The 23,330-nt window shown below is 35.8% G+C and overlaps 1 protein-coding gene across 5 annotated transcripts in view; it reads right to left on the bottom strand.

Annotated features, from left to right (window-relative positions):
• Positions 1-23,330, bottom strand: part of ADGRB3 (adhesion G protein-coupled receptor B3) — a 677,430-nt gene that overhangs the window by 155,318 nt on the left and 498,782 nt on the right. The gene's annotated exons all lie outside the window — the stretch shown is intronic.

Below are 23,330 nucleotides of genomic sequence, written 5' to 3'. Positions count from 1 at the left end.
CAGACCCGGCTTGAACTGCCAGAGGACTACAACCTCACAGATGACACCAGAAGAGACAAGCAAAAGAACCAACTGGTGGAACTCAACCAAATAGCTGAACCACAGAACTGTGAGCAGATAAAATAGTTGTTGTTTTAAGGCACTAAGATTTGAGGTAGTTTGTTGTATAATAATTGATACACTTCCCAAGAATTTCCCACATGCCCTTTGCCCTTACCCTGATCTGCTGTTGTCTATAGCACTTATCCCATCTAATATATACATATTTTTAAATTAATTTTTGCTTCTCTTTGCTTCCTACAATATAGGCTTCATGAGGACAGGGCTGTTATGTTCGCTTCAGATCCTGAAACAGTGGTTGATACAGAGTAATTGCTCAATAAATATTGTTGAATAAGTGCCTGGTATAGATTTTGACCTGAGGTACTCAGTCATTTCCTCATTAATTCATTTGCTTATTTCACAATGATGTATTCAGCATGCACTATGATGGAGGCACTATGTTAGGTTATTCTGTGGACACATTAGGTTTCCACTTTGCCATTTGGAACTTGACAACTTCAATAGAAGTTATCCATTGTAGTGTCACTGCCTCTTTGTCATAAAAGACACATTAACACCAAGAATACGCTACTCTTGAGAGTTGTGAAACATCATTTATAAGAACGGGAGCATCATATTGCCAGTAATTTCCTTTATTTATTTATTTACTTTTTAAGTTGTGATAAGAACACTTAAAATGAGATCTATTCTCTTAAGCAATTAGGTGTATGTTACCTTATTGACAAGCACAATGTCATACAGATCTCGAGAATGCATTCATTTGCACAACTGAAATTTAATACCTATCGAACAGAAACTCCCTATTTTCTCCTCCTCATAGTTCCTGGCATTCCAAAAATAAGAGCAATAAACCAAAAATAGATTAAGTGGACTACATCAAACTGAAAAGTTTCGGCATAGCAAAGAAAACAATTATCAGAGTGAAATAGCAACCTGTGGGAGAAAATATTTGCAATCCATTATGTTTGATAAGGGGTTGATATATGCAATATATAAGGAACTACTACAATTCAACAGCAAAAACAAACACACACACACAATACTGATTAAAACATGAGTCAAGTATGTTTTTGTTGTTTTTTAAATTGGAAATCAAGGAGAAAGAAGTCTGGGAAGAAATAACATTAAGGAAGCCAATCTACTGGGTTATAAATATGTATAAGAATCTTCACCATGATTTATTAATAATCAAAGGTTAAAATATGCTAGCTGTCATCATTAATTAGTCAATAGGCAAATAATTAATGAAAATAATTAATGAAAATAACAGCTAACATTTACTGAGTGTCTACTCAATGTAAGGTGCTGTGGTAGGCACTTTAAACAACAGTTTTTTAAAAATTCCTAAAATATCAAGGTCGATATTATTGTTCCTTTTCCAGATAGGAAAATTGAGCCAAATAGATCTTGTGCCTCCATGTAGGATTATGGAGACCCAAGAGATGAAACAACCTGGAGCTGGAAGTTGCCAGGATATTTCAATCTGTATAACATCCATGCAAGCCCTCGACTGCCTACCATTGGCTTTATTATTATGTGTTTCAAAGAAAGAAATGGAGCTATGAGTGTGTGACTTTCCTAAGGCCATTTGGCTGGTAAAGGGCTGTGCCAAGTCTGCATGACTTCACAGCACAGTGCCCTTCTCTCTTCCCACAGTGAGGGGCAGACACCATCAGAGAGTGCAGCCAGAATTAGGAGCATGGAGGGAGAGCGCTCAGAAAGGGTGACGATATCTGGGGAATTAAAATTTCACAGAATATAAATGGGGAGGAGTTCATGAATAAGTGATTTGTCACAGAAGTAAAAATAATAAATACTAATGAGAATAATACGAGAATAAAAAGTTGCCACTTGCGACTTGTCATTGTGGGCATGGAGGAGGACACTGAGAACCCTTGGGAGAACAATTTCAGAAAAGGGGCTCAAATGGAAACTAGATTTCTAGATTTAAAAAAGAAACCCTGTGATATCAAAGAGTTTAGCAATGGAAGGCAGAAAGATTGTGAGTCAGCACAGAAAAATAACATTTTGTCAATTATTTTTTGCTTTGAGGTAGGAATAAAACTCCTAACACCTTCCACTGCAGACTTAAACAGTCCATGGAGAGAGAAATTATACAGGATGCAGCAATAATGAGACAGAATTTCCACAGTTTGATTCAGAGTATTGATGAGGGTGTTGATATTAGAAAGATGAAGAGAAAGAAAAATCAACTGAAACTCCAAGAGGAAAAGCGTTATTCCTTTGAATAGAAGAAAAATCCAAGAACAAAGTTCTGTTTATATCATTTTAGGACCTTTTCCCTCAGAAATTTTCCAAAAATTTGTTTAGACCATTGGATGTGGGCAGAAAAAAAGGGACAGTTTGGGGGGATATGGAAATAGAATTCTTAATAGAACTAAAAAGAGGGCTGCTATACTTTAGTCAATTGATAAATTACATATGGTATGTCTAACAGTATCACAAAATAGACTTTAGTTCTGTATATAACTAGATTAAGAAAGATTTTATTGAGTGTAGGTAAAGGTAAATCCCGATTTTTTTTCTCTCATTTCATTTTAAAAGACTAAAATGTGAACACAGTGTTAGTTAATCTCAGAATCACAAAATAATTCATTCTATTTGGCTATTTTCTTCCTTAAAATAACTTTATTTGGGCTAGTAACCAATTTTAGTTTGATACGGTTTGCAGCAGTTGAGATGCGTCACCTAAAAAAAAGAGGGATTACTGAAATAAAATAGAACAAATTTAAACATGTTACTTTCCACACTAGTCCTCAGGTAATCTGGACTCAAAGCCAGTCCTGGGATATGGCTAGACCACTGTAAAATTTATAAAACAATATGCATTCAAAATTTCACCAATTTAAAATTAACGTGCTCATTTCCTGATTCTAATGATTTTGCTTCAAATTCCTTTTGTAGAGATTACTCCCAAATACATAAAACACACTTCGAAAAAAGACTGGAAACGTGTGTGACAAAATAATTAATAGTACTTGTATCAAGGTATTGAATTATGGGTACTAGTTCTTACAGCTTTATATTTTTTGTAATTTTGTGTTTTTTTCCATATGATTACATTACCTCTATAATCAGAAAATAAATCTTTTGAGATTCAGAAAGAAAATTATATGAAATAATATCAAGCTAACATATGATTATGAAAAGATTCTTTTGCAGTCTTAATTTGTAGGAAATGGATATTTCTCCTGAAGTACTTTTATAACTTGAACCAAACTAGTTCCCTTACCAGAAAAATTAAAGGAGATAACATTAAGGAAAATCTCTATATAGCTTGCAAAATGTATACGTATTTATATATGATTTAGAAATATGAGAATTTCATTTACAAATTGATTCATTTACAAATTTATTCTTGGATATCAAAAATAATTTTGTAGTATATGCGTATTTTCTCTCACACTACCGTAGCATTATGGTTTACTAATTTAATTAATAATCATTGCATTCAGAGACTAATGTTTATTTGTATTACTTTCCATTATTTACCAAGAAGGTAATCTTATATAATCTTTTACTAAAGTTATATAAATAATCTACCCAGATTTCTAGTGATGAGGTAGACTTGGCAAATTGATATTTAACCACTCACCTACAATAGTCACATTTAAGCTTTAACTGTTATTTTGTAGAAGACCCAGTAAACAGACTATTTATAGGAAAGCATACAGTCAGTCACAGGCCTACACGTGAAAGTTAACTCTTTCTCCTAAAAATTTAAACTACGTATCTTGGGAAGAGATTATGAGAGTTGTGAATTCTTCCACTGTTTCTAACACCTCGAAGTCAAATCATTATACTGTTATAAATTATCTACCAAAAATATTTTACAAAACATTATAAAAGGTACATCTATGATTCACAACAGTATTCTACTGGCTAAAACACTGACACAAAAACTTTCAACAGTGGGATCACTGAGTAAGCGTTTTAGGGAGCTATTTGTATTATACAACTCCTCCCTCCCCCATTCCATTCAAAATTATAATTATCATGTGGCTTGGCTTTGAATTGATCCAGTCAAGCTTTAGGCACTGGGTCACAGGTTAGCTGTTTACTAAGTTAAAAATTTGAGAGCACGACTAAAATCTGAACCCAACATGGAGAATAGTTTTCAACAATTTACTGCTGAGATGTAAAATTGAGACATCCATTAGAGGTGGAAGGCTTAGTGCACTCAAAATTCTGATGCTTTATTTCTGGGGTAAAGGTAAGAATATATGATTTTGATCTTATAGTTTCAAGAAACAGAAATTTTAAATCTTGAGTTAATCATACTTCAAAAAATATGATTATCGTACCTACATAGAAAATGCAAAAATGAGAGGTCATTAGGCATTTATATAGTTTAAATGACTATTTGGATGACATGATGGTCTCAGAACTCTGAGAAAGCCTGGAGTATTAGGAGGATATTTCTCTGCTCGCTTCCTCAGTGTATTATGTACAATTTGGGAACCTGGACATTAGTAGAAAGAACATGAAAATGATTGGAGTGATAGAACAAAGTATTGCTATTTAAAAAAATACAGAAATGAAGTGGTCTGTGCATGAAAAACTGAATTCAACTAAAATATAAATTAAGAAAATCTGTTCACATCAATCAAGTAGTTCATAGTCATATATTCATTCAACTAATGCTAATTTTGCACCAGTCCCAATATTACTCATTTGCAAATACTGAGTTCTTTAAAAGCTAATCGATATCACAGCATTGCGGTATTTAAATGAAAAGTCTCACTCAATAAGAGCCATTCTATAAACTTTCTGTACCTACTTGATGATAGAGATAAGTACATGCATAATTCAAACTTTATAATAATGGCTTCAATAAATACTAGAAAAAAAATTTTTCAGCCAGTTTTCCCCCTCTAATTTAAATTACACTTTGAATTTGTTTGTGCCTAGTTTCAAAGACCTTGCCAATTTTCTTTCCTTTACATCATCTATAGCATCTATGGGAAAACAAATAACCTTCATCCTGCATATAGTTTTGTTGTACTTGTTTTGGGCTTTTTTAAGTCATAGATATGGCAATGGGAAACTTGGCTTCTGGATTCAGCTGTATCGCCACCAGAGTGCTGTTATCTGGGCAAAATCCCTAGCTGAACCTGGGACTCAGTGTTCTTTCGCATTGATAAAATGAGACAGTTGCATATTCTGCCTATCTCACAGGGAGGGATAAAACTCAAGATAATGGATATTATTTAGTAGTTATATGGGCCAAGCATTATTAATGGGAATAAAAATAATTTTTCTAAAATTTAAAAGTTCTATATAAATGCAATATATTACCATGAGGATCACATATATCATTTCATTGACAAGAAAACCATGACAGAGGAATGAAGTGACATGAACAAGATTATCCATCAAAGATTATCTTTTTTATGATGGCATCATGATATTTCTAGGTTTAAGAGTGAATACTTGGTTTGGAAGACCAAAAGTTAAAAGAAATAAAGTAATTAATGTCCTCCAAGAAGACAAGAAATGATGTAAATTGGTTTTCACCATTAAAGATTTTAAGAACTGGAAACAGAGATTGGATTAGCAAATCTCTTTGGGATCACAAAATATTGGCGAGATAGCCAATAGCTAAATCACGTAATGTTTTTAAGTCATAGGGTGGCTAGTGAAATACCAGGAGAAAAAATATATATACCAGAGAATGAACCCATGTCCTATCCTGACATGAAATGCAAAGGGTGTCATTTTTCTATCTCCTAAACCGAGAATTTATCAATGGAAACTTCCCATTTAAAGTATATTCTTCGGAAATTATGAGTGTTTCAAATAAATGTCCTAAGAAGTATGGTCAAGAGTAACAACATATAAAATTACAAAAATGTAGTGATTTCTACAAATTGAGGGAAAATTGAAAGGAAATTGAAGACAGATCTCTTTTGTGGGAGGCCATAAATTACTCACCTCCCACAAAACAAAAAGGCGTTAGGTAAGTGAGGGTAAAATAGCTGCTACTTCTGACAAGTGTTCACAGAGAAAGCACTCTCCTCAGACTCCAGAACATCTCACATTACTGACCTCTCCAGTCATTTGCCAAACTATATACACTCTTGACTACATGGCAACTTGACCAGAGAGTAGCAATGGGAAAGCAACGGAAAACTGTGCCTAATTCCTGAATGACAGCACATGCAGAAAGGTTACTAGAGCAGCAGGAGTGTCTTTGAGTGAATTATGCAATGTCTTTGAAAAAAAAATGTTCAGTGCTTAATGAGGCTTAAAGTTGACAATGATTTTTAAATTCTGATTAAAAAAATTGAAAAGACAGTACGCTTCTATGAATTTGTGGATAGGTAAAATAAAGGCTAGTGAGGTTCTGATTTAGACATCCTAACATACTGACTTTCACAATTTGGAGAATATACAATTTTGCTTTAACCTCTTACATTGCAAACTTATATAAAATGTTTCAGTGCCCTTTTTTTGTGTGTGCTTGGTACTGTACTGGGCACAGGGATTTCAAAGATTAAAAGATAAACATAGTCCCTGCCTTCAAGTATAGTATGGAAACAGATATACAGCTTTTCCTACTTCACCCCCAATGAAGCAAATTCCAAAATCTGTATAAGACAGTTAGAAAATGTAGGGGTGTGTCTAGTTCTCTGGTGACAAAGGGGAAATGCATGAGTCCAGTTCTCAAAAGTTTGGCATTTAAAGAAACACATGTTGCTGTGTATTTAAATGAATGTGCATTCTAACTTCCTACCGCGCTGCTGCTCCTCTTGTACCATGGCTTACTACATTAATAGGGCAAGCGGTGAAAATTCAAGGTTGAAGGACAGCACTGAACCCTCCATGGCGTAATTAACATTTTAATGAGCCATCAAGGCCTTACGTGGTTTGGATCTCAACCATGTGCATTCCGAGTGTATCACAATCTGTTGAGCTCAGAGAATGAGGTGATGGTGTCTTAGTGAGATTTTAAACAAAAGTAGATCACATAGGCCACGGTTTCAGCTTGATCCTGCTCTCTCTGTTAGCCGAGTTCACTTGTAATTGAAAGTGCCATGTCAGAGTCCAACAAGTAGTTTTCAGCTCTGGCTTTCTTTTCAGCACATACAAAAGGTGTATCCATGACATTCACAGTCCAGGAGTGGCTAATTTTCAGTAACCAACCCACTAATTGCAAGTTCCCCTCATTTGCAAGGTGCAGTGGGCTAATGGCTATTTGGGGACACAATAATTTGCAGGAGAAGCATTGGAGAATGCTTGTAATTTAATTATTTGCAAATCAAACTTTGCCTGATACACCAAAGGCACTACACTTCTTCACTGGAGAGAAGTTTGAAGGTGATTTACAAGCTATTTGTTCTAAGGTTTCAGAAAGTATGTAAAAAAATGTTTTAATGGATAGAAAAAAAACACTTGTATTCTTTTGAAAGATAAAATCTTTCAAAGATAAAATCTTTCAAAACCATTAAAAACCAGTTTCCTCATTTTTATTACTAGGCATCCCCCTCCCCCCAAAAAAAAAAAACAAAAAAAAAACTGTCAGAAACATTCCTTTGGGAAAGTTATAAGTATTTTTTTTTAAAAAAGGCTTATGATAGAAAAGCCTTCTTGGTCATAATTAATATAGCAACACTAACAGAAAACCCACGCTGCTTCTCCCGTCTTCGTATCTCCTTTCTGACCGCTGCAGACCCATTACTATAACGTACTTTACATGTATCGCCCAACATATGCTATACTATTATTTTTACTAAGTAAGGCTGCAGACTCTCAGGGAATTTTGACAGTTATTTCTTGGTGACAAGGAAGTAGAGCTCAAGTTATCTCTAAAGATGTGAACATTAATAACCTACACAAGGAGTGAAGTAGCTCAACCACTACTTTCAATTTTGCTTACTGAGTCAGTCATATAACCAAGGACACCATGTACATTTACCTACGAATTACATAATTTTTAAGCAGACTCCAGTTGGGTTCATTATGTCCTTCAGTTTTCCTGTTGTTTTTTTTCTTAATCATAGTCAAGGATATTTAAAAAAAAAAAAAAAAGTATAGAAATATCTGCCATAGTTAGTTGACTGATTTTGTAAAGAACAGTTGTCACGTGGTGTCTTTCACTGAAGTAAATTTCATCTGGAGAAGAGGACTCCTAAGTTCTCCAAAGAGAATCAGACATCAGCAAGACATCAACATAATGTTCCATAATACAAACAACCTACCTTTATAGCCAGCTATCTAGGATACAAAGAAAACCCCGGGAAATCAGAATTTTTTCTATTGAGAATACATTTGGGAAGACTGGCATGAAAATGGTTTATTCTGAGAGGCACATGAAATTTTGCCAAATTTCCAACTTTGCAATTTTAAGACAAAGAAACAAAAGATCTGTGTTCCAACTTTTCTAGTTCAGGCCATTAAATGTATCTTCCATGTCCTGAAGTTTAACTGTGGCCATTCTCAGGGACACAGTTAGAAAATAGTCCTGGGCAGTATACCAGCCAGATTCTGGAGCAGTAGTTTTATATTACTATGGTGGCTTCTGGATATTTAACATGTGAGACAAATGCTGATAGAAATTCGTGGCACCTCCCAGTGAGAAAGATGGTATTCCATCAACCAAGTGTAGCTTAGGGGGAAAAAAAAAAGAACTTAGTAGATATACAGAAAATCCCCACAAATTCTCACTGGCTCCAACTCTGTCTAGTGAGCACCACTTCCCTCCCTTCCTGAGCTATCATCACCTGCTTAGGCTCCTTTTGCTACCAGGCCTGGGGAATAAGGTCTCCTATAAAGGCAACAGGTTCCCTATGGAAAGTCAGGCTCCATACAACATGAAGAAGAGGAAGAACTGCTGTTGGGATAGATCACAGTAGGTCCATATAATTTCATTTAGATTCTAGTACGGATGACCTTACGGGAATTTATTTATTTATATCCTTAGGTTTTCTAGGAATTAGGTTTTCTTTCATATCTTACATTACAAAAGACTATCGCTCACTGTTACCCAGTTTCTCTTTTCCTCCTTCTTCCTAGAGAGCCACAGTACAGACTGAGGCGACCCTTGTTTATATACGAGTATCTACATGGGGACATAAACTGTCCAGGGCTGCAGTTTACATACAATCCTGATATGAATGGGCTTTAAAGTTAGAAAAATGCTACTAATGAATTTTAAGATTAAACTGTTATTTAAAATATGAGTAGTTCCTTTTGGTTCCAGACTCAGTCATGACATTAATGGCTTCAATATTCAATTATAAGTACTTGCGGACCACTGTGAACAGAAGTTTTCTTATTAATATAACAATGACTGATTTATTTTGTAATGTAAGCCTTGAAAGACCTTGATCATTTTTCAGATTGAGATAAGGTTTTTACCAGTCCATTCAAATATATACTAATTTACCCATCCATATCAAATATATTTTCCTGCCCATCCAAAAGAAGTATCTTGAGACCATCTCCTGGATATCAGAGGGTCTTGCATCCCTATGTAAGAGTCAGATACTCGGAGCCAAATTCCCCATTACTTATATCAAACTTCCCTTTAAATAAGACAAAAATCTAAATAGCTATCTAGCTCCAAAGGGATAAAGGGAGGGGGGAGACTATAGCCACATTATTCTTAATTCTACGAGATTTTACTCTTAGATACACCTAGGAAGGACTCAAGGACAGAGAACTCTTCTGCCTGACAGCCAAGAAGGCTATGAAGACGAGCAAATCTGGGTTTTTAATCCTCCTAGCAGCACAAAGGAGAGAACATGTCAACACCAAATCATCCATCTCCCACTGCATCTTTCAGGCAAATCAAAGGCCCTGTGGGACCAGAGTTGAGATGTGCTGTAGCCCATGGGACAGTGGGTGACACACAGCTTTGGTTCCTTTGCAGCCAGGCCACCTTGAACAAAGCGCTGCATTCCTGCTGTATCACGAGGCCTTCCTAACCAGCCATGCTACTGAACTATAGATAATTTATGACTGCAACACTCAGGGATAAGGGATAGGAAAAGCAGATGCTGAAAGCCAGATTTTGCTAGTTTCATTTTGTGTGCTTCCTACTGCTTCATAAAAATCTTCCCCCTATACACATTTTAATTGCAATCATTGTGCAGATGTGTCTTAGAGACCTGAGATAAACAGGCCAGTCATTATCTCAGACCTCACCTTAAATACAGTACTGATAAATCCCCCTCCCTTCTTTGTGACTGCTGCCAGGACTCTGGCTGGCTGCCAGAGGGCTTGTCTGTGCTAAGGCAGGGGGCCGCGCTGCTGCTGTCACCAGAGGTGTCTTTAGTGGGAACCCTCCTGGATGAGGCATCTGCACTACCCACTCAGGACTCAGAGAAGCTGAAGTTCCCCTGCTCTCATTCAGCTGGACTGCATCCAGAGTAGCTGAAAAGAGCTATGGTGATTAATATATTCCTGTTGTTTAGGGAATAAGAATCATGCCCCTTGATGGTCTTTTTCCTTTTTCCTCAGTAAGCCCCTGTATGGTTTCAGGACGAGACAGACTGCAGGTGGAAGGGAGGAGGGGCAGCTCTGTGACTTCCTCATCTCCAAACCCAAAGGCATGTAGCTCCTCTGTTGATTGACAGCTGATAACATTCTGTTGAAGACCTGTTTAAACATCAAAACCACTGGGACCCGCTGTCCCGTAAATCTGATCACCGGCTCTCCACCAATGGGAGATATACACTCTTTGTAGTTATTCTGTTCAAGCAGTTTCTGCCTATGTAAGAGTCATGGGACCCTTCTAGTGTTCATGAGGCTATTTTTCTGTTTCTGCCAAACTGACACCCATGAGGGCTTCATTTCGTGCTCTTGGAATGGCCTGTCTCAGGGGACTCTATATCCCAATGTTTTCTCTTTCCCCTGGTTTCTCACTTGGACTCTGTGCTTGTGGACCTTCCTGCAGTCCCGTCCTAGTCTCACCCACAGGCACTGCAGGGAGTGTTGGCTCAGCCTTACTTATTTGTGTCTGTTCTCCTTTGTCTGGTTGGTGGCTTCAGGAGCACCCATTGATAACCCCAACAAGGCTCAGTAGATGACTCTTCCCTTAACAAGGTGTTAAAAGCCCTTCAAATTACTTAGTTTCTCCATGGGAACCTAGTCTTGAATCAGTCTTAAGCAAATTTTCTCACTTATTCTGGGTATTCAAATGCAAATAACCCTAGGCAGTAGCCTTTGAGAAGGAAAGTAGTTCTGTTTAGACCCATTAGGGCCTCTCAATCAAGCAAATTCTTTAACCTAGGGACTTGCATCCATCCAAATACTGTAATAAATTAAGTGTAAACCATTATCAGGCATTTACTAGACTTTTGGGGAGGCGAATAAAATAGTTTGTTGCAGAAATCATTATAATGTTTAAAATTAGGTCAGTATTTAGAAGCAGTCTAAAAATACCTTGGGTAGAATACACATTTATTTAGATTATAATCTCCTGTATCAGAAGATTTTGAAAATAATCTTTGCATTCTAGAAAGTAGTCAAGGTAGATAAATCAGTTCAGGAGGTACAAATTCATTGTAACAATCTAGGTCAACTGTAAAAAAAGAATGAAAGAGGAATATTCAGGCATTACCAGGACCTGAAACATTTATTTCATTATATGAAAGACGGCCACCCACAGTTCTCTCCATAGAACAAGAAATTAGATAAATTTTATTTTAACTATGGGAGGAGGCCTTTAAATCAGCCATAAAAATATTATGAGAGAATGGACAAGGCCACCACTAATGTGCTCTGGAATTTTTCCCCCTTAATTCTTAAAAATATCTCTGATGAGAATCGAGGGGATAGGCTACATTAGGTCTCATCTAGGTTTTATAACTAGTTATTCAAGTAAAATAACCTCGATTTTAGTTAATATTTTCCTGAAAAGAAAATACCTAACTTTTGAAAGCAATAGACATTTCGTAAGATGAAAAGGTTGAATGAAATATACATACGTGTGTGTGTATATATATATATATACACACACACATATATATACATATATATACACATATATACATATATATATATGTTTATGTTCATTTTGTCACCCTTGTTTTGAAGTTAGGACTCAGAAAAAAAGGAAATGGAAGAATCATAATTTGCATGTTCTTTTTTAACATTTTGAAATAATTTTAGACATAAAAAAGTTGCAAAAATAGTATACAGAATTCCTGTGTATCCTTCACCCAGCTTTCCCTAATATGTTACTTTGATATAACCATACTACAATTTTTTAAAATAATGAATTTAACATTAGCATTGGTGAGAAAAATAAACAGGCCTACCGTGGAGTAGCACTGTCTCAGGACCACAAACCAAGACTAAATTGCATTTTCAGCCCCTCCCAGGACTGTGACCTTAAACCAATCAGTCTGGAATTTCCTGATTCACACTGGTGAGTTAATCTGCTTGATGAGATCCCTGTCATCTTTACCCCCAAAAAGGGTTTTTGTGCCTGAAACAACCCTTTACTTTGCTAATAACTTTCTTGCCCTGCCTAGTTTCCAGGTATTAAAAGCCTTACATTTTATACTTCTTGGAGCACCTCATCTTTACTAGATACCGTGTTTCCCCGAAAATAAAGATCTAGCCGGACAATCAGCTCTAATGCGTCTTTTGGAGCAAAAATTAATATAAGACCCAGTTTTATATTATAGTACAATAAGACCTGGTCTTTTACTAATTTTTGCTCCAAAAGATGCATTAGAGCTGATTGTTTGGCTAGGTCTTATTTTCGGGAAAACACGGTAGGATACTGCCAGACTCATGAATCCTTCAACAAAGTCAATCAGATCTTTAAAATTTTCTCGGTTGTATTTTTGTTATTTAACAGCACATACTATTATCTACAAACCTTATTCGAAATTCACCAATTGAACCTCTAATATCCGTTTTGTGATCCAGCATTCAATCCAGGATCCTGCACTGTATTAGGTGTCACCTCAATCTCCTCAGTCTCCAATCTGGGACAGTCCTCATTTTTTATCTTTCATGATCTTGACAATTGTGAAGTGTACTGACCATTGATTTTGTAGAATATCCCTCAATTTAGATGTGTGCGCATTTTCCCAAGAGTAGATTGGGATTATGCATTTTTGACAGGCATGACACAGAAGTGATGTTCTGCCTTTCTTTGGGACATCTTCTCAGGAAGTCCAGGATATGTACAGGTCTTACTTCCAGTGACGTTAACTAATCACTTGGTCAAGGCTGCATCTACCAATTTCCCCCACTTTTTCCCTTTGTAATTAATAAGTATATTTTGGGGAGATATATTTTCTTTTGAGGATATGTGTTCTTTTAAAAATTAAGACATGATGGTTTTCGGGACCTCTTCTAGGAATAGGAAGTTTCTTTTGCCCTTCTTAACACCCAGCATACTTTAAGTCACCTCTCTACTGCTCCCCTGGACAGTGCTCATTTTAATTTAATTTAATTTAATTATTTATTTATCTATTTTAAATTTTAAACCTTGGCAGATTTTAGGAGTCAAGTCTGTACTGCTAATGTCACTACACTGGCTGCTGTTTTAGTCACCTTTTAGGTTGATCTTTGCCAGAATTTCTTTCTACAAATATAATATAGCACTTGAAAAGTAATGCCTGGCAATAAAATAAAGGCAGTCTCTTTTTTGCCTAGCATAAAAATAAAATGGATCTGAATCAGCAGGTACAAAGGATGCTTTACTCAGTATCCAGTCAAGCAGCACTGACTGCAGCATTCAAGGGCTGCTGAGAACCTGTTTCAGGTATCCTACGTGCTCATTTATTATTAAGCTGACGCCCCAGTGCAATACGACCCCTACCTGACAATTGGAATAAAAAGGGAATTACAGATATTCAGATCCATTGTGGACATTCATGTGCCTGTGTCTTTGCTACCACAGTTCTTCCATCTTCTCCCCACAGCATGGGACATCCATCCTTTCTGAGCACAGGTCAAACATCAGGGCTGCTGGGGATGTTTTTGTTCTGACAGCATTTTTTTATACTTTGTTTACAGTAAATAGCATATTTGTACAAAGGTTGGTTATAGAAGCCTTTTTCACCCCCTACTCAACAATTTTCAGGCCCTCAATATCAAGACTATATTTTATGTGACATGATATGATGATACGATATGATATGACATGATATGACATATTATATTATATATTATACTTGGGACCACATATATAGTTTTGAACATACTGGGTGGTAAATATTGGTCAAATGAACTACAAATTTCTAAAACATGAAAACAGTAAATGCTGTCTCACGTTCTCCCCATTGATCTATTGATTGATCCATCTATCTATCTAGTCTCGCTTTACCTTTTGGTTATAGAAAGATTTAAGGTGACATTTAAATATATACAGTGAAAGATAAAAATAACATTCAACAAAAATAGCTATGAAAGACTAGGGGTGGAACAAGAAGCCAGGAGTGTTTCCAGCAGCATCCATGTTATAACGTTCTATAATTTTGCTAGAAATGAGGGTCTGAATTAAGTCTTATGATAAATATAAAAAAGTAGTTCTAAAAATGTCACAAAACCTAAGAGACCATGCTGTGTATCCAGAAAATGTTCTGTGTGATGATTTCTTTACTCAAAAGCCAATATATGGTGAACATTAATTTCTACAAACAAAACTAAGCGATAATCCTGAATCACACAAAAGTGTTTAGTATTGCCAGTCAAGGTTTGTTGAAGCCATACACACACCTACCTCCCATTCACATTTATAATTGGAACTAAGCTCCCTGGGAACCAGGGCACAGGTATGTTACTCATAAGGTAAATGCAATGTAAAAGTTAAGAACAAAGTAATTCTCCTGTTTGTTGGACTTTTTTCATTCCTAGAACTAACGTGTAGAGAAGAAAATTATGTCCCTGTGAAAGCTTTTTCGAGGAGGAATCAGAGTGAGATACGAACAAATAGCTGAGTTTCTTCATGTGCATGCACTTTAATTTTGTGCTAAATAGTTGCATGCATCAAAAAAATAAAGTGATTTCTCTGTGAAATGAATACCTTACCTATAGCTTGTACCTAATCAGGTATCTCATTAGATTAGTGGGTTAAACTGAAACATTATTTGATCATATTACAAAAATATTTTGCCAAGTTATGCATCGGTTTTGTTGCACTAGATTACATTTTTTTCCTCTAACTCCTTTATAAATGTAAAACTAAAATAAAGTCTGCTACCTCCCACGACCTATTTACTGCAGCAAAGAGCCATCTCAGGCCCAGAGACCAACGAGAAATTTCTAAAATCAGTAAGATGAAAAACTGGTTCAGACTTGCTGGTAAAGGTTACATGCAAAAAACCTCAATCAAGCACTACCTATTCTTCTTTTTTAACACCTAAGTTTTCTTATCAAACCAGTAGTTTCTTTGTCTGAAATGGGATTTGAAATAGCAATAACTAGCCAATTAAATATTTCACATATTCTGCCTACCAAGTCTAGGAAGGAACAGTACAGTCAAGGAGTGCAATTTTAAGAATGTTCATTAGTCTGGAGGAATAAAAGGACAAATGTCAGTTTCTACTAGGGAGACTACTAGGGAGTCTCCTTTTCTTCCTTTTTAACATAAAACCTTTATAGAAAGAAATACAACAGATAATCACCTTCAGCTTTAAATTCATTCTGAAAATGTTGTAAATTAGCTCTCTTGTTAGGTCATTATGTGAAAAATTCAATGCTCCATGTAAAATGGAAATTCAAAATAGTGCGATCTGAATTATTCTTATGTAAAAAGTCTTTTGCTTCTCCCATTTTGGACTGAATGAACTCATGTGCCCACTTTAATTTTTTAAATGTATCTGTGTGTGATTTATGTTTTTACCAACTCAGCAAAGGTAATTAGAGGGCAATATTGGTAAAGGCCATCATCAAGCACATTTCACAGGCAAATAAGCAATACACAGATGCTTTTTCCAATGCTTTATTGTTCTAAGTGTGGTTACTGCAACCATACCTGATTTCCTGCAAATTCACTAAGTCAATTCTGGAAATTAATTGTAGTCCTACACCAGAACTTATAGAGGCCAGAAAACATTAAACTTATTTTATATTTAATACACTTAATTCTATTAAATGGAATAATCAAGTATATTCTTGAGTTTATCTCTCCTCTTGACACAGTTCTCTGGATTATGCAAGTTCTAAACATTTATCCTATCAAGAAAATGATGGAATATGTAAAATACATGTAGCCTGTTTGTAACCCATACAGAATTTGTCATAAAAGGTTAAACAGTCTAGAACAATATAATTTGGTGGTTAAGAGTATGGATTTTTCAGTTATCTACTCATGTATTCAATAAACACTGTGGCGGGCCCAGTAGTAGGTCTTGGAGATATGGCAGTGAAAAAAGCAATGTCCCTGCCCATACATTTAAGTGGGAATCAGATGATAATATAAACCAATAAATATCTAACATAATATAAATCAGAGCAATATAAGGGCATAGTCGATAGCAGAGAGGGTCCAGGTTTCCTACTTTGGCCAGCTGGCCTCTTTAAGTTTAGTGTTTACATCTTTTATGATACTGCCTACATCATAGAGCTGTTATAACAGGTTAATATAATGCAGGTAAAATACTAATGCAGTGCCTGGCACTTAGATGCACTGGAAAAAATATTAAGGATTTACAGGATTAGGCTTGGCAGAAACCCACAGATAATACTCTCTCTCACTTAAAATTCAGGGCTAGGATGATATCTGCTGTGTCAGGATCTAGGTTCCTTCTCTTCTATTGTTCTATCCTGCATGACCTCCAGTTAAAGCTCAATATGTCTGATATAGCTCCAGTCAGACCATTTCCCTCACAGCCAGCATGAAAAAAATAAATGGAAGGAGAATTTTGTCCCTTTCATTAAGGACACTTCCTGAAAGTCACCTATATCACTTCTGCTTGTGTTTCATTGACTAGCACTTGTCCAGATTTAGGTGAAAGGGAGGCTGGGACATGTTGGGTTTGTTTGTTTGTTTATTTTTAAACCATTAGGCTATGTTCCAGTTAAAAGAGAAAGGTCTTTTATTATTAACAAAAAGTGGGGGTGGGGAGAATAATGGTGGCTGCCTCAGGTACATGGGGCCAGCATTATTGAGATTTATGCTACTTAAGACGCCAAGCAAGATGAGTCTTGCTCCAGAGTACCTTTCAAATTCCCCTAACATCATAGAGGGTGAAAAAAAAAAAAAAGAAAAATGCTGCAACAATGAGGACCCCAGATGACCTGATTTAAATAAATGTTCTCGTATCTAGTGGACATTAGCTAACTGAGTCAATATGTTGACAGTAAGCGTGCTAGACAATATTTTATTCCATGTACAAAATATTGTTTTAATGAGGCTTATTTCTGTTTGGGTTTGCTATGTTAAAATTTTTTTCAAATTAGTTTTTATTTGGGCGATGTTTTAAATGGAGAAAACACATGAGTACGTAATATGGAAAGAATTTGTAATTGAATATAGAATGAATCCAGCTTTGTTATACTAGATTTTCCTGAATGTTAGACTAGAAATATGTTAATAAGCACACTATGATTTTTAGAAATAAAGTACGTAAAACCTACTATCTATAAAGTACGTAAAACCTAATATCTACTTTTAGGTATCCTTAACTTTGCCAATTAGTACTGGAGTTATAAAAGAAATTGGCAATAATCTACAGCAATTCTATAATTTTACAGTCTTGGAAACTAGGGGTCGGGGAGGTTAAAGGACTTGCTCAAGAAATAAGTCAGACAGAAAATGTTGAGAACCATATGATTTCACTGATATGTGGTATATAAAACTGAAAACAACAAAGAAACAAGACAAACATGAAGAAAAAAAAACTCATAGACACAGAGAACAGTGTAGTGGTTACCAGAGGATGAGGGAGCAGGAGGGTGGTAGATGAGAGTGAAAGGGATCAAATACATGGTGATGGAAGGAGAACTGACTCTGGGTGGTGAACACACAATGTGAGATATAGATTATATATTACAGAATTGTACACCTGAAACCTATGTAACTTTATTAACAATTGTCACCTCAATAAATGTTAAAAAAAAATAAGAAAAAAAAAAAGCACTTGCTCAAGGAAAAACAACTAATGGTGGAAACAAGAAGCTGAGTCTTCCGATTACTAGATGAGTTGCTTTGTAAAAAAAAAAAAAACAAAACAAAAGGTATGAACTAGAAAAAAAAGCAGCCAAGGAGATAAGTATTATGAACCCAGCTCTTTTCACCATCTTTAGAAAACTGAATTCAAAAGCAAAGAACACATGAGATACCCAGTTACTATATTGGTATATATAGGCCTCAAATTTGTATGAATGGTTTGGTCAGGTTTTAAATAGTTTGAACTTTTTTAAAAATAAGAATGTAATTATTTTCTTTGTTACAGGAAAAAAATATGATTTAAGTGTCAACTAGAAAACATAATGTCCAATAAAAACACTTTTGCCTTATGGAGAAGAGAAAACTATTTTGAAGGCTCTGGACTGTTATATTTCACATAGACTATTTAGGCTTGAAAACCATGCCAAATTACAGAGAGGTTTTGAAAATTTAAGTTAATGTGTCCAGACAAAAAGTTAGTGCTTATTCTCAATGTATCACTGGTCAGCCAGCTGTTTAGTCAATAACATTTATTGAAAGCTGAATGTGTTCAAGGCACAGCATTGAGAACATTAAAAATAAGTGAGAACCCCAAAATAAACCAACATTATTAATATTTGGGCAAATACTTTTCAATAAAGGAGTGAAAAACATACAATGGAGAAAAGGAAGCCTTTTCAATAAAAGGTGCTGGGAAAATTGGAAAGCTACGCACAAGAGAATGAAACGAGACTGCTATCTTTCACCACACACCAAAATTAACGCAAAATGTATCAAAGACCTAAATATAGAAGACTTGAAACAATAAATTGCATATAAGAAATGGGCGCTAAACTTATGGAACACAGATTTAGAGAAGATTTTATGAATTTGACCTCAAAGGCCAAGGGAAGTAAAAGCAAAAATAAAAGAAAGGGACTATATCAAGATAAAAAGTCTCTGCACAGCAAAAGACACCATCAACAAAACGAAGAGGCACCCAACCGAATGGGAGAAGACATTTGCCAGCAACACTGCTGATAAGGGGCTAATATCCAAAACACATAATGAACTCATACAACTCAACAACAAAAAACAAACAGTCCCATTATAAAATGGGCAGAGGACCTAACAGATACTTCTCCCAAGAAGACATACAAACAGTATATGAAACGATGCTCAACTTGACTAGCTATTAGGGAAATGCAAATCAAAACCACAATGAGATACCACCTCACACCTGTTAGATTGGCTATAATCAACAAGATAAGGAATAACAAGTGTTGGAGAGGTTGTGGGGGAAAAGGAACCCTCACACACTGCTGGAATGTAAATTGGTACAGCCACTACAGAAAACAGTATGGAGGTTCCTTAAAAAATTACGAATAAAATTACCACATGGTGCAGTAATCCCTCTTCTGTGTATCTACCCCAAAATATGAAAGTATTTATCCGTAAAGATATATGTACCCCTATGTCCACTGAAGCATTATTCCCAGTGGCCAAGACATGGAAAGAACCAAAATGTCCCTTGATAGATGATTGGATGTGGTTCATATATACAATGGAATATCACTCAGTCATAAGAAAAGATGAAATAGTGCCATTTGTGACAACATGGATGGGTCTTGAGATTATCATGCTAAGCAAATAAGTCAGACAGAAAAAGTTGAGAACCATATGATTTCACTCATGTGGAATATAAAACTGGAAGCAACAAATGAACAAGACGAATAAAAACTCAGACACAGACAACAGTTTACTGGTTACCAGAGGGTAACGGGGTACAGGGGTGGTAGAAGTAGGTAAAGGGTGTCAAATATATGGTGATGGAAGGAGATTTGAATCTGGGAGGTGAAAGAACAATATATAGATGATGTAGCATAGAATTGTACACTTGAAACCTGAATAGTTTTATTAATCAATGTCACATCAATAAATTTAATAAAAAAACAAATGGTAGCTCTGTTTATCTTATCAGAACAGTTAATTAATTTAAGGACAACTGAGAAAATTCTCACATGAAAAATTGGAGGTGAAATTAGTACAAAAGTAGTGGCGACTCTCTTGGCCTCTGTACATGAGAACAGAAGGATCACTGGAATTACTCACAGGCAAAATTTTGGTAGTGAATTGAAGACGTTCAACCATGAGATTGCAAATGATGCATCACGTTAAATGTGATTTCCAGATCTTCAGAATGGCATCTTATGTTCAGTATGTGTGAGTTTTGCGTGACAATACCGATATGTTTGTTAGGTTGAAATATGCAATAAGAGATGAGGGTAAGTAGGTGCTGCAGAGAATAATGTGGGAGGCAGAAGTAGAAAATGTTGTGGCTGGAGAAATTGCGAGGGGATAGTAACTGAAGAAACATTTCCAAGACTGGCTTTTATTTTATAGACAAAGGGACAACGTTGAGAGATTTTAAAGGACAATAACATGACTTCTACCAAGTCCGATAATTCCTTATGTGTGCAATCTTAGTATGCTTAATTCTATGGGTAAAAGAAAGGGACAGAAAAGGGAAGAGAGAGAAAATTAGATGGAAGAAATAGAGGAAGTAAAAACATGAGAAAGGGCTTTGTCATTGTTTTGACCCCAAAGCCAAGGTCTAGGTCTCCACTCAATCGTGACAATGTCTCTTTCGCATATGAATGATATATAATACAGTGCAGTTGCTCAAAACCTACTCCATGGTAATAATAATAAAACTATGGCATTGCCTTCTGATGTACCACACTATGCACTTGTACTTTCCAGGATTAAGGTGTGGTTTAAAACTGTTTGCATAACCTCTTTGCATAATGCTGTGCTAATTTCACAAGAGGGTTGTTTTTTTTTTTTTTTTATTAAATATCTGTACGCTTAACTGAGCTCCTCTCCAGCCTCAGTACTCTATCCTTAAGTGGTTGCGATCAATATGTTACGTTACCATGATTACTATCTGTCATGGTGTTAATTTTCAAGTAATATTTGCTGTTATGATTATGCACTAGCAGCTGGGAAGACTAATTTATTTCTTGGCTATTATTGTTGAAGGTCATATAACTCCAACGTCCTGTGAAAAGCATTTGATCATATTCTGCACGGTCTGCCAGAGACAGGCTTTCTTCTGGCAACTCCTCATGGTTCCCGTAGAATTTATCACTTTTTCAACCAGCAAAGTTGAAGCAAGTAGCTACTTATTTCTAGTGGCTGCCAATAAAGTATCTGATTTCTCAAATACCCTGTTTTCATACCCAGCTTTTCATAATTCAGTAGTTATAAGAAATGGTGTTTATAAAAATTCAGCTATCTATACGCTCAACCGTCAAATATCCATTAGAGACTAACTTAAGTTCTAAATATTACTTGAAATTTCAACTAGGAAGCTTCATTGTATCATTTCAAGTATATATTATAGAAGAATACTTTCAATTCTATTTGCAAAAAAAGTCTATTAATATTGAGAGTACAATATTGTACTGATAGGATAATTGGCTGATAGAATAATTTTGTGACAAGTGGAGGAAGCATCTATCTATTTATTTAGGTAAATAAATGAAGTGAAATGTATGGATTGCAATGCTGTAGGACTTACAGGGGATAATGCAACTGGTCAGGTGTCCATGCCCTAGACACAAGAGAAAAGAATCAGGATCTGTTTTAGCATATAGAAAAAGAACAGAGGTTTTTGAAGTCTGTCATAGATAGCAGAGAAAACTTCTCAATTAAACATTAGTTTAATAATAATCTCAAAATTATTTTTAATATTGAAAAGAAGAATGGGAACCTAAAACATCAATTTCAAGAGACAACATGCCTATCTACATTAGAATATTTATAACTAAAACACAGCCTCACTAGATCAAACATTTATGAATTAATAGAAGCAATATATCCTCAAGCCAAGCCCAAGTTTAACTTCTGGTACATAGAACACTCATGAAGAACTGCAAATCACCCTGGCAGACCAAGTTGTCATTTGGGAATCATGCCCCCCTCTCACACACTGAACAGTTCAAAACTGAAAGAGCTATCTAGCGGAGCTCAGCTTTTTACCTGGATAAGATTTTTGAGTAATGAGGGTGAGGCCATATTTCTAGACACCTTATTTGTGGAATTTTAATCACAAGGGTACACAATAGAAGATATACTGGTATTTGATGAAATGACAGGTTAGATCACAGAGTGGTGGGGATATTCTGAAGACAGTTGAAACAGCCTGTTCAGGGAAAGGGTCAAGTCCAAACGGTAAGTATGGCATGTGAGAAGTCTCATGGCAGGAGAGTCACAGGACCGAATGTCAGTCTATAATTCTGGAATAAGCAGAGAGTGGTAATACTGACAATGACGAAGTTCACAACACAGACATATAAGGAAGATAAAGGTCTTTACTTTTGATATTTTAAATCAGTAAGGGACACATGTATAGAAGAGAATAAAACCAACAACCGAACTCTACAACATGATGGTCACTTTTAGGAGCTAGGACACTAAAAATTGGAGGAATCAAAGAAAACAAGGGTCAAAGGGGGAAATAATTGCAGTTAATTTGCCCAAGATCACCCTGCTGGCTTAAGAAAACAGTCTGACTCCAGAACCTGAGTGGTTAACCTCTGTCCATATTATCCCCTTTCAGCTAACATACTTAGACAACAATTGGACTGCAATTGTGTGCAAAATGCACACATTAAAAAAAAAGGAAGGTGGAAAAAAGATAGTAGAGAATTCCAAGCTCCAATAGGCACGCAATAGTGCCAAATGTCACAAAGAGAGGTCTAAGAAAGAAACAGCTGAGACAAGGTCCTGAGAATTGGAAACTCTAAGGAACCAGAGGAGGAAGTCGGATCCAGGGAAGCGGGGAGTGAGGAGGCAGCAAATGCAGACGACACAGTGAAGGTTTTTCAGTAAAGCACTTCAAAAGACGGGGTGTTAGCTCAAGAGGAACCAGGGAAATATTTTAAGAAGAGGAAGAAATAACATGTTTTTTGCTGTTGTTTGTTTCTTCCGAGGAAAATAATCTGGATGGAAGTGTCTGAAGAAATAGAGTGTGAATCATGGGGCAAAGTCCTACAAGGAAAGACAGAATGGAATAAGAGTAGTGATTTCTATGTTAAAGCTATGAAGTCACAGGCTCTGTGAAGCATTTTTGTCATCTTATGTCACTTAAGTAAATGTATTTAAAAAAAAATCAATAACCACA

Source organism: Rhinolophus ferrumequinum, chromosome 3, assembly GCF_004115265.2.
Source record: "Rhinolophus ferrumequinum isolate MPI-CBG mRhiFer1 chromosome 3, mRhiFer1_v1.p, whole genome shotgun sequence".
Lineage (NCBI taxonomy): Eukaryota > Metazoa > Chordata > Mammalia > Chiroptera > Rhinolophidae > Rhinolophus > Rhinolophus ferrumequinum.
This window is presented reverse-complemented; position numbering and strand designations above follow the sequence as displayed.